Below are 13,280 nucleotides of genomic sequence, written 5' to 3' on the forward strand. Positions count from 1 at the left end.
AGAATAGCTTTTCCAAGGGCAACCTCAATGCTGGTATTTGAACCGACACCTCAACACACCGCATCAAGCACTTGAGACAACTCGGCCTGACAACAGATTTGTTAAATGTCTCGATGGGATCGACACTTGGCCCTGCCATTGCTCTGCCTAACTTTCATAGATTTCATTCAAGGGTTCGATACAGCAACTACAGTTTTTTAAGGTCATTTGCCACGTAGGTATTACATGATGAGGTGGCCGAGTGGTTAAGGCGATGGACTGCTAATCCATTGTGCTCTGCATGCATGGGTTTGAATCCCATCCTCATCGTGTAACCGGTACAATTCTGTACTGTATTATGGCATTGGAAGATTTTGACTTTCACAAACACTGTTAAGATTCTATATTCCACCGCGAGAGCACAGGAATTGGTATCTTGGTGGTGAAGGCGATGAACTACATGTGTGGATCAAAACACCAACCTCTTCACAAAACATATTTCCTCTCTTGCATGGCCCCACATGAATATAGAATCCCTCCACAATCCTAGAGAAACTGATAAGATTCATGTATTGAAGAATAGCTTTTCCAAGAGCAAACTCAATGGTGGGATTTGAACCCACACCGCATCAAGCACTTGAGACAACTCTGCCTGACAACAGATTTGTTAAATGTCTCGATGGGATCGACACATGGCCCTGCCATTGCTCTGCCTAACTTTCATAGATTTCATTCAAGGGTTTCGATACAGCAACTACAGTTTTTAAGCTCATTTGCCACGTAGGTATTACATACCTTAAGGGAAGATTTCGGCAGTACCTGTATGGTTAGTGAGAAAGTCCATATTGCAAATGTACGGTCCCTTACTAGACGTCCGAAATCGTTTCTAAAATTCGCGGACGGCGTCGGGCCGAGCGGCAGGGCCGGACCTACCAGGAAGTCATCAAATGAACTTTGTCGGACATTCGGTTTCCGTTTTACAAAAATAATAAGATTTAGGTCATTTTTCCGCTGTCCCGGAAATTCCCACAAGAGGGCATAAGCAATCATATTGCTATTGGACAAAACATCACGATTCACGACGGGGCCTTATCTCGAAAACTGAAAATATTTAGAAGCCGAAACTCGGTGAGCGTAGGGGCGGCATAATGGGCAGTTGGCCCCGAACAACATGGCGTCCAGGCCTCAAACGGTTTTTGAGTTATGGCCATTAAAGGTCCAAAATGAAAATAGAGAAATTATTTTTCCACTTCACGTCAAAGTCAAGGAGCCTCCGGTGTCAATAAAAAAAGAACCAGCCATTTATCTATCGTCATTTAAGAGAAATCATACAACGACACCTTGGTGATGTTCACGGATAGGTGTTTTTTTTTCAACGGTTACAGATCCAGTTGCAGGGTGTTCTTACGAATCTTTTTAAAGTGTGCTGCGGAGCTCTGCGAGATTTCTGTGATTTTCTATGATTTTCTGAAATAACACACACTCACTAAACCCTCCGTAAATAACTCAGTTCTTAACGTAAAGACTTAAAACTCAGGATTATGTAAAGGCATACCCCAATCATGATATGGGTTTATTTATAGCTTCCTGTGCAAACCGGAAGTGCCTTTAATGGTGTCACAGTGGCAGTTTCCATGGGTTAAAAAAGGTCAGATCTTTTCAAAACTTCATATGTGTGACTAGTTAACCCTCATGAACTGTAAATCAGTCATTTCTCCCAACAGATGTCAAAGAAAAGCTCTCACACGCACACACAGCAAGGATGGAGTGAAAAGTGCGGTTCTCAAAGACACAGAGAGCAGGCAATGGCATAAACATAATCTCCAGGCTGTGCAGAGTTCAACGAGACGCCCCGCTTGACCCTTCGCTCGCTCTGAGTGCAGCGACCTTGAAAAAAAGAAGGCGCAAAAGGAAGGCTGGCCCTCAATGTCATTTGCTTTTGGGTGACAGTGAGAGAACCGTTAGGGTGAGAAGCACAATTCGACCTCAGGTACGTTCCTGAGGTCCTCCCGATCCGTGCAAGCCTAACCTTGACCGTGTGGCATTAACCCTTAACAGTTACAAGAAGGTGTTTACTTCAAACAGTTTGCATTGTTTTTCTCCCCATAGGAATATATTGCCTGCACCTCTAAATTCAACCTGAGGCCTATGTGGGTTATGAATGCCTTATGAACCTGTCTTCTATGACAGTCCATCAGATCACTATGAGGTCTACCTGTGCCGATTCTAAGCTTCCTGAAGCAACCGGAAGTGGTTAAATTGACCCAAAAGGTGTTTTGATGTACATAACCTTCAAAGGTGAAAATGACTACATTCAACCCTGTGTAGATTGTAGATCAGTCAATTCTTAACTTAAAGACTTAAAACTCAGGATTCTGTAAGTTTCTATGTCAATCAAGACATGGGTTTACTTATAGCTTCCTGTGCCAACCGGAAGTGCCTTTAATGATGTCACAGTGGCAGTTTCCAATGGTTAAAAGGTCAGATCTTTTCAAAACTTCATATGTGTGACTAGGTAACCCTCATGAACTGTAAATCTGTCATTTCTCCCAACAGATGTCAAAGAAAAGCTCTCACACGCACACACAGCAAGGATGGAGTGAAAAAGTGCGGTTCTCAAAGACACAGAGAGCAGGCAATGGCATAAACATAATCTCTAGGCCGTGCCGAGTTCAACGAGATATCCCGCTTGACCGTAGCTCGCTCGGTCTGAGCGCAGCGACCATTAGAAAAGTAGGCCCAAAATTAAGCCTGTCCCACAACGTCATTTGCTTTTGGGTGACAGTGAGAGAACCGTTAGGGTGAGAAGCACAATTCGACCTCAGGTACGTTCCTAAGGTCCTCCTGATCCGTGCAAGCCTAACCTTGACCGTGTGGCATTAACCCTTAATAGTTAAAATAAGGTGTTTACTTCAAAGAGTTTGCATTGACTTCTCTCCCCATAGGAATACATTGCCTGCACCCCTAAATTCAACCTGAAGTCTATATGGGTTATGAATGCCGTATGAACCTGTCTTTGATAACAGTCCATCAGGCCAGTATGAGGTCTACCTGTGTTGATTCTAAGCTTACTGGACCAACCGGAAGTGGTTAAAATCACCCTAAAAGTATTTTTCCATTACCTGCCTGCAGTTTGATAGACATAGTGCATTCAACCCTGTGTAAATCAGTCAATTCTTAACGTAAGGACTTAAAACTCAGATTCTGTAAAAGCATACCCCAGTGAGGATATGTCTTGACTTATAGCTTCCTGTGCCAACCGGAAGTGCCTTAATTGGTGTCTCAGGGCTGTTTCCGAGGGGTTAAAACGTCAGATCTGTCCAAAACTTCATATGTGTGATTAGGTAACCCCCATGAACTGTAAATCAGTCATTTTCCCATAAAATTTCAAAGGAAAACTAAATCACACGCAGACACAGCAACTTGGAAGGAGGGACGTATTGGGGTTTGTAGAGACAGACAGTGCCTCCAATAGTAAGCTTTGTTCTCTAAAAAAGCCGTCAGACCTAGAGTTCAAACTTTAGAAACCTCCCTAGACTTGACCGATAGCTCGGTGAGTTAGGTGGCTCTAGCGAGGTTCTCGGACTGAAAATAGCCCAAAATACATTTGCAATGACTTCAATTCTTTTTTGACCATTACGAAAATGGCGTTACATTTAGAAAAGTCTCAGAGACACAAGACTAGGTGCATTGAAACCGGTCGGTCCATAGAGACGGACCCCAACGTTGTCCGATAGCTCATTCAAGGACCCTTAATAGCAAGGTTTATTGAAAAAATTGATTTTCAGCACCAATTAGGAATTTACTCGGCACCGAAGGACCTATTGAGCCGAAGTCTATGGGTTCGGAATCGTCATCGAGGCCTACAAGTAACAGTAAGAAATGGACCAGTAGCTAGAACGTCTACGTGTTTTATGTTTTTTTATGGTTTGAACCAAAGGAAGTGGTTAAAATCAGCCCTGAAATGTGATTTTCCATTACCTGAAACAGTTTGAAAAAGTGGGCAGTTCACCCTTTGTAAATCAGTCAATTCTTAACGTAAGGACTTAAAACTCAGGATTCTGTAAAAGCATACCTCAGTGAGGATATGTCTTGACTTATAGCTTCCTGTGCCAACTGAAAGTTCCTTAATTGGTGTCTCTGGGGCTGTTTCGATGGGTTAAAAAAGTCAGATCTGTCCAAAACTTCATATGTGTGATTAGGCAACCCCCATGAACTGTAAATCAGTCATTTTTCCCATAAAATTTCAAAGGAAAACTAAATCACACAGACACACAACTTGGAAGGAGGGACGTATTGGGGTTTGTAGAGACAGACAGTGCCTCCAATAGTTAGCTTTGTTCGAGCTAAAAAAGAACCGTCAGACCTAGAGTTCCGAAACTTTAGAATCCTGTTCTAGACCTCAGGTCGATAGTGCGTGGTGAGTTACGTGGCTCTAGACGGTTCTTGGACCGAGAAACAGCTTCGTACATTTGCAATGACTTCAAATCATTTTGACCATTACGAAAATGGCGACATTTAGAAACGTCTCAGAGACACAAGACTAGGTGCATTGCGACCGTCTCGGCCCATATAGACAGACCACAACGTTTCTGTCCGATAGCTCATTCAAGGACCCCGTAGCAAGTCATGTAAAAAAGTGGATTTTCAGCACCAATTAGGGTTTTGCTCGGACACCAAATGACCGATCGAGCTGAAACTTGGGATTCGGGGTCGCCTCAGCTAGGCCTACACGTAACATAAGAAATGGACCCGCAGCTAGAACGTACCTACGTGTTTTATGTTTTTTTTATGGTTTGAACCAAAGGCGTTGTGAATTTTGGGCCAGCTCTGAAGTGTGTGATAGTTGGCTACTAAACAGGTTGGAAAAAGTGGGTTTAGTGTCAGTTTGTATCAGTTTGGTGTCAGAATGATATCTAATTGACTAATGGACGGTGACTTGCTGGTGACTCTTGTCCATTTGCAATATGTTTAAACAGTGAGGTACCATCACCAAAAGTGACATTCTGAAATCAACCCTAACGAGCCATTGAGATGAACCAGAATCACTGCCCAGCCATCTCGAGTTCATCGGGCCAGTCAATTTCACATTCCTGCAGGATTTTTATAGCATGACAAATTCGTGATGGTACCTGCCCATTGAACCATATTGCAAATGCACAGTGACTTTGCAAAAGTGAGAAAACATAAACAAATGGACATGATGAAATCAACACAACGAGTGATGGAAAGGTACAACTCTCACTGCTCGGCCATCCTGTGTTCATCAGGCCAGTCAATTTAGCATTTTTGAGCATGTCAAATTTCATATGGTAAATGCACATTGAAACATATTGCAAATGCACGTGCATTTGCAATATGATTCTATAGTGTAAAAACATCACAAAATGGACATGATGAAGTCAACACAACGAGCGATGGAAAGGAGCAACTATCACTGTCAGGCCATCCCGAGTTCATCTGGCCAGTCAATTTTGCATTTCTGCAGGATTTTTGAGCATGTCAAATTTCATATGGTAATTGTCCATTGAACCATATTGCAAATGCACGTGCACTTGCAATATGATTCTATAGTGAAAAAAAATTCACCTAATGGACATGATGAAATCAACACAACGAGTGATGGAAAGGAACAACTATCACTGCCCGGCCATCCTGTGTTCCCATAGCGGGCATTAATATCAGAATGACCGGTAAATGCATTCACAACCATATTTTCATTTTTGGGTTACCAGGTGCCTATTTTCAATCACCAGTTGCACAACAATGCGTATCCATCAGAATATTTTAAACAGTCCATAAAGCACTCAGGACTGCCCCCATAGATAGAGGGCCGTAGTAGGGTACTCCCATAGCGGGCATGGATAATAGGAGTCCCGGTAAATGCATTTACAACCATATTTTAATTTTTGGGTTACCAGTTGCACAACAATGCACGTGCATTTGCAATATAATTCTATAGTGAAAAAACATCACCAAATGGACATGATGAAATCAACACATTGAGTGATGGAAATGTACAACTATCACTGCTCGGCCATCCTGTGTTCATCAGACCAGTCAATTTAGCATTTTTGAGCGTGTCAAATTTCATATGGTAAATGCACATTCACACATATTGCAAATGCACGTGCACTTACAATATGATTCTATAGTGAAAAAACATCACCTAATGGAGATGATGAAATCAACACAACGAGTGATGGAAATGTACAACTATCACTGCTCGGCCATCCTGTGTTCATCAGACCAGTCAATTTTGCATTTTTGAGCATGTCAAATTTCATATGGTAAATGCACATTGAAACATATTGCAAATGCATGTGCACTTGCAATATGATTATATAGTGAAAAAAGATCACAAAATGGACATGATGAAGTCAACACAACGAGTGATGGAAAGGAACAACTATCACTGCCCAGCCATCCCGAGTTCATCAGGCCAGTCAATTTTGCATTTCTGCAGGATTTTGAGCATGTCAAATTTCTTATGGCATTTGGCCCACAAAAAAATTCCTTATGCATAATTTAAAAAATATATAAAAAATATGATAATAAAATTGGACAAAAGTATATTCATACAGTTCTTACACATGTGTAATTGACAATAACATCGAAAGAATTTCAAAAAACGGTATTTTGCTTTTCCTCTGTTCATTTTCCCCTGCTGGTCTTTTTAGGTTCGTTCCCCTTTTTCTCTCTCCCTTCCTCTCTCTCTTCTCTCTATCGTTCCGTTCCTGCTCCCAGCTGTTCCTATTCCCCTAATCAATCATTTAGTCTTCCCACACCTGTTCCTTATCTTTTCCCTGATTAGAGTCCCTATTTCTTCCCTTGTTTTCCGTTCCTGTCCTGTCGGATCCTTGTCTATTGTTCACCGTGCTGTGTCTGTGTATCGCCCTGTCGTGTCGTGTTTCCCTCAGATGCTGCGTGGAGAGCAGGTGTCTGAGTCTGCTAGGTTCAAGTGCCTTCCCGAGGCAACCTGCAGTTCTTGATCGAGTCTCCAGTCTGTTCTCGTCATTACGAGTGGAATTATGTCTTATGTTTGTAGAATTACTTTACTGGATTAAAGACTCTGTTTTCGCCAAGTCGCTTTTGGGTCCTCATTCACCTGCATGACAGAAGGATCCGACCAAAGAATGGACCCAGCGACTACAGACGTTCGTAACACTGCCGTCGAGATCCAAGGAGCCATGCTCGGCAGACACGAGCAGGAATTGTCTGCTGCTCGCCATGCCGTGGAGAACCTGTCCGCTCAGGTTTCCGACCTCTCTGGACAGTTCCAGAGTCTTCGTCTCGTGCCACCTGTTACTTCCTGGCCTGCCGAGCCTCCGGAACCTAGGGTTAATAACCCACCTTGCTACTCCGGGCAGCCCACGGAGTGCCGCTCCTTTCTCACCCAGTGTGATATTGTGTTCTCTCTCCAACCCAACACATACTCTAGCGAGAGAGCTCGGGTTGCTTACGTCATTTCACTCCTTACTGGCCGGGCTCGAGAGTGGGGCACAGCTATCTGGGAGGCAAGGGCTGATTGTTCAAACAATTACCAGAACTTTAAAGAGGAGATGATTCGGGTTTTTGACCGTTCAGTTTTTGGTAGGGAGGCTTCTAGGGCCCTGGCTTCCCTATGCCAAGGTGATCGATCCATAACGGATTACTCTATAGAGTTTCGCACTCTTGCTGCCTCTAGTGACTGGAACGAGCCGGCGCTGCTCGCTCGTTTTCTGGAGGGACTCCACGCAGTGGTCAAAGATGAGATTCTCTCTCGGGAGGTTCCTTCCAGTGTGGACTCTTTGATTGCTCTCGCCATCCGCATAGAACGACGGGTAGATCTTCGTCACCAAGCTCGTGGAAGAGAGCTCGCGTCAACGGTGTTTCCCTGCTCCGCATCGCAACCATCTCCTCCTCTGGCTCAGAGACTGAGCCCATGCAGCTGGGAGGTATTCGCATCTCGACTAAGGAGAGGGAACGGAGGATCACCAACCGCCTGTGCCTCTATTGCGGATTTGATGGACATTTTGTCAATTCATGTCCAGTAAAGGCCAGAGCTCATCAGTAAGCGGAGGGCTACTGGTGAGCGCTACTACTCAGGTCTCTTCATCTAGATCCTGTACTATTATGTCGGTCCATCTACGCTGGACCGGTTCGGGTGCTACATGCAGTGCCTTGATTGACTCGGGGCTGAGGGTTGTTTCATGGACGAAGCATGGGCTCGGAAACATGACATTCCTTTCAGACAGTTAGACAAGCCTACGCCCATGTTTGCCTTAGATGGTAGTCATCTTCCCAGTATCAGATTTGAGACACTACCTTTAACTCTCACAGTATCTGGTAACCACAGTGAGACTATTTCTTTTTTGATTTTTCGTTCACCTTTACACCTGTTGTTTTGGGTCATCCCTGGCTAGTATGTCATAATCCTTCTATTAATTGGTCTAGTAATTCTATCCTATCCTGGAACGTTTCTTGTCATGTGAAGTGTTTAATGTCTGCCATCCCTCCCATTTCTTCTGTCCCCACTTCTCAGGAGGAACCTGGCGATTTGACAGGAGTGCCGGAGGAATATCATGATCTGCGCACGGTCTTCAGTCGGTCCCGAGCCAACTCCCTTCCTCCTCACCGGTCGTATGATTGTAGTATTGATCTCCTTCCGGGGACCACTCCTCCTCGGGGTAGACTATACTCTCTGTCGGCTCCCGAACGTAAGGCTCTCGAGGATTATTTATCTGTGTCTCTTGACGCCGGTACCATAGTGCCTTCTTCCTCTCCGGCCGGGGCGGGGTTCTTTTTTGTTAAGAAAACGACGGTACTCTGCGCCCCTGCGTGGATTATCGAGGGCTGAATGACATAACGGTTAAGAATCGTTATCCGCTTCCCCTTATGTCATCAGCCTTCGAGATTCTGCAGGGAGCCAGGTGCTTTACTAAGTTGGACCTTCGTAACGCTTACCATCTCGTGCGCATCAGAGAGGGGGACGAGTGGAAAACGGCGTTTAACACTCCGTTAGGGCATTTTGAGTACCGGGTTCTGCCGTTTGGTCTCGCCAATGCGCCAGCTGTTTTTCAGGCATTAGTTAATGATGTTCTGAGAGACATGCTGAACATCTTTGTTTTTGTCTATCTTGACGATATCCTGATTTTTTCACCGTCACTCGAGATTCATGTTCAGCACGTTCGACGTGTTCTACAGCGCCTTTTAGAGAATTGTCTCTACGTGAAGGCTGAGAAGTGCTCTTTCATGTCTCCTCCGTTACTTTTCTCGGTTCCGTTATTTCCGCTGAAGGCATTCAGATGGATTCCGCTAAGGTCCAAGCTGTCAGTGATTGGCCCGTTCCAAGGTCACGTGTCGAGTTGCAGCGCTTTTAGGTTTCGCTAATTTCTATCGGCGTTTCATTCGTAATTTCGGTCAAGTTGCTGCCCCTCTCACAGCTCTTACTTCTGTCAAGACGTGTTTTAAGTGGTCCGGTTCCGCCCAGGAGCTTTTGATCTTCTAAAAGAACGTTTTACGTCCGCTCCTATCCTCGTTACTCCTGACGTCACTAGACAATTCATTGTCGAGGTTGACGCTTCAGAGGTAGGCGTGGGAGCCATTCTATCCCAGCGCTTCCAGTCTGACGATAAGGTTCATCCTTGCGCTTATTTTTCTCATCGCCTGTCGCCATCTGAACGCAACTATGATGTGGGTAATCAAGGAACTGCTCGCCATCCGCTTAGCCCTAGGCGAATGGCGACAGTGGTTGGAGGGGGCGACCGTTCCTTTTGTCGTTTGGACAGACCATAAGAACCTTGAGTACATCCGTTCTGCCAAACGACTTAATGCCCGTCAAGCTCGTTGGGCGTTGTTTTTCGCTCGTTTCGAGTTTGTGATTTCTTACCGTCCGGGTAGCAAAAACACCAAGCCTGATGCCTTATCCCGTCTGTTTAGTTCTTCTGTGGCTTCTACTGATCCCGAGGGGATTCTTCCTTATGGGCGTGTTGTCGGGTTGACAGTCTGGGGAATTGAAAGACAGGTTAAGCAAGCACTCACGCACACTGCGTCGCCGCGCGCTTGTCCTAGTAACCTCCTTTTCGTTCCTGTTTCCACTCGTCTGGCTGTTCTTCAGTGGGCTCACTCTGCCAAGTTAGCTGGTCATCCCGGTGTTCGAGGCACTCTTGCGTCTATTCGCCAGCGCTTTTGGTGGCCGACTCAGGAGCGTGACACGCGCCGTTTCGTGGCTGCTTGTTCGGACTGCGCGCAGACTAAGTCGGGTAACTCTCCTCCTGCCGGTCGTCTCAGACCGCTCCCCATTCCTTCTCGACCATGGTCTCACATCGCCCTAGACTTCATTACCGGTCTGCCTTTGTCTGCGGGGAAGACTGTGATTCTTACGGTTGTCGATAGGTTCTCTAAGGCGGCACATTTCATTCCCTCGCTAAACTTCCTTCCGCTAAGGAGACGGCACAAATCATCATCGAGAATGTGTTCAGAATTCATGGCCTCCCGTTAGACGCCGTTTCAGACAGAGGCCCGCAATTCACGTCACAGTTTTGGAGGGAGTTCTGTCGTTTGATTGGTGCGTCCGTCAGTCTCTCTTCCGGGTTTCATCCCCAGTCTAACGGTCAAGCAGAGAGGGCCAATCAGACGATTGGTCGCATACTACGCAGCCTTTCTTTCAGAAACCCTGCGTCTTGGGCAGAACAGCTCCCCTGGGCAGAATACGCTCACAACTCGCTTCCTTCGTCTGCTACCGGGTTATCTCCGTTTCAGAGTAGTCTGGGTTACCAGCCTCCTCTGTTCTCTTCCCAGCTTGCCGAGTCCAGCGTTCCCTCCGCTCAAGCGTTTGTCCAACGTTGTGAGCGCACCTGGAGGAGGGTGAGGTCTGCACTTTGCCGTTACAGGGCACAGACTGTGAGAGCCGCCAATAAACGCAGGATTAAGAGTCCAAGGTATTGTTGCGGCCAGAGAGTGTGGCTTTCCACTCGCAACCTTCCTCTTACGACAGCTTCTCGTAAGTTGACTCCGCGGTTCATTGGTCCGTTCCGTGTCTCCCAGGTCGTCAATCCTGTCGCTGTGCGACTGCTTCTTCCGCGACATCTTCGTCGCGTCCATCCTGTCTTCCATGTCTCCTGTGTCAAGCCCTTTCTTCGCACCCCCGTTCGTCTTCCCTCCCCCTCCCGTCCTTGTCGAGAGCGCACCTATTTACAAGGTACGTAGGATCATGGACATGCGTTCTCGGGACGGGGTCACCAATACTTAGTGGATTGGGAGGGTTACGGTCCTGAGGAGAGGAGTTGGGTTCCGTCTCGGGACGTGCTGGACCGTTCACTCATTGATGATTTCCTCCGTTGCCGCCAGGATTCCTCCTCGAGTGCGCCAGGAGGCGCTCGGTGAGTGGGGGTACTGTCATGTTTTGTCTTAGATTGTCTTGTCATTTTGCTTTTCCTCTGTTCATTTTCCCCTGCTGGTCTTTTTAGGTTCGTTCCCCTTTTTCTCTCTCCCTTCCTCTCTCTCTTCTCTCTATCGTTCCGTTCCTGCTCCCAGCTGTTCCTATTCCCCTAATCAATCATTTAGTCTTCCCACACCTGTTCCTTATCTTTTCCCCTGATTAGAGTCCCTATTTCTTCCCTTGTTTTCCGTTCCTGTCCTGTCGGATCCTTGTCTATTGTTCACCGTGCTGTGTCTGTGTATCGCCCTGTCGTGTCGTGTTTCCCTCAGATGCTGCGTGGAGAGCAGGTGTCTGAGTCTGCTAGGTTCAAGTGCCTTCCCGAGGCAACCTGCAGTTCTTGATCGAGTCTCCAGTCTGTTCTCGTCATTACGAGTGGAATTATGTCTTATGTTTGTAGAATTACTTTACTGGATTAAAGACTCTGTTTTCGCCAAGTCGCTTTTGGGTCCTCATTCACCTGCATGACACATTTCGAAAAACGGTCCAGAAAGCACTTTTTAAGGGTGTGTGAAGTTTTTACAAAATTTTGACATTTTTGACTTTTGACTTTTGACTTCCTATGAAATCATATTGAAATTGGACAAAACATATTCCTTATGTGCATGTAAAAAATAAAATTATGATAATAAAATTGGACAAAAGTATATTCATACAGTTCTTACACATGTGTAATTGACAAAAAATCGAAAGAATTTCGAAAAACGGTCCAGAAAGCACTTTTTAAGGGGTGATAAGTTTTTGACAAAAATTCATTTTTTCAAAATTTTGCTTTTTGGACGTTGACTTGGGTTACATTTCCAATATGAAAACCCCAGTGGAGCGGATTCGCCCCCTGTTGAATTTTTTAAAGTGTTACAACTGGCAATTGCCATATGGCATTTGCAATACACTTTGCATGAATCAACGCCGAATTGGGTGGTATTGGCCAATGTGTATATGGTTTGTCCGATGCCAATGACTTGCCATTCATTTTTGTCCAATACAGGGGGATATTCCCTTACATAGGCAAGGAGTGTAACAGGAAAATACAGCCATTCCCAACTCTGTGGAAATCACATGGGCCTCAATTGGAATCCATCCTTGAGACCTGGTTTTAGGAATTATAATTATAATGTTGATAAGTGATGATGATAAATAAGAAGGTAGTTTATTCAGAAATGCTTTATAGACAAACACGAGAGCATGTTGTTTGCTAGACAGTGTATTGTTAACAGTTAAAATGTATTGTAGTTGCCTATTCGCCAATGAGTGTTTTAGTGCTTAGAGATTAGCCGATAATTATTCAATTCACTACCATCACCTCCCTTGAGGAGTGGTGAAACAAAACCTGTTTTCCAAGCTTTAGGAATCTTTCCTACGACTAATGTTTGATTGAAGATGTGCGTCACTGCACCAGCAATATTGGTGGTGCACACTTGAGTAAATATGGATCCAGATTGTCAGGGACAAATGATTTCTTAGAATCTATAGCAGATAAGACTGTGACTTTTTGGAAATTAAAAACCGGCTTACTGTTTTCCACATCAGCTGAAGTCCGAGGGTGTCACGCCCTGACCGTAGAGAGCTTTATGTCTCTATTTTGGTTTGGTCAGGGTGTGATTCAGGTGGGCAGACTGTGTTCTATGTTCTATGATTTTCTATGTCTATGTGTTTGGCTAGGTGTGGTTCACAATCAGGGACAGCTGTCTATCGTTGTCTCTGATGAGAACCATACTTAGGTACCCTTTTCCCCCACCTGTTTTGTGGGAAGTTAACTTTGTCTTTGGTCAGGGCACATAGCCCAAAGCTTCACGGTTTGTCTTTGGTCAGGGCACATAGCCCAAAGCTTCACGGTTTGTCTTTGTTCAGGACACATAGCCCAAAGCTTCACGGTTTGTCT

The 13,280-nt window shown here is 45.2% G+C and overlaps 1 non-coding gene across 1 annotated transcript; it reads left to right on the forward strand.

Moving 5' to 3' along the window:
• Nucleotides 1-227: 227 nt before the first annotated feature.
• On the forward strand, nt 228-309 carry trnas-gcu. The gene has a single exon. It is a non-coding gene; the product is annotated as a tRNA-Ser (tRNA).
• Nucleotides 310-13,280: the final 12,971 nt, after the last annotated feature.

Source organism: Oncorhynchus gorbuscha, unplaced genomic scaffold, assembly GCF_021184085.1.
Source record: "Oncorhynchus gorbuscha isolate QuinsamMale2020 ecotype Even-year unplaced genomic scaffold, OgorEven_v1.0 Un_scaffold_4496, whole genome shotgun sequence".
In the NCBI taxonomy this organism is placed as follows: domain Eukaryota; kingdom Metazoa; phylum Chordata; class Actinopteri; order Salmoniformes; family Salmonidae; genus Oncorhynchus; species Oncorhynchus gorbuscha.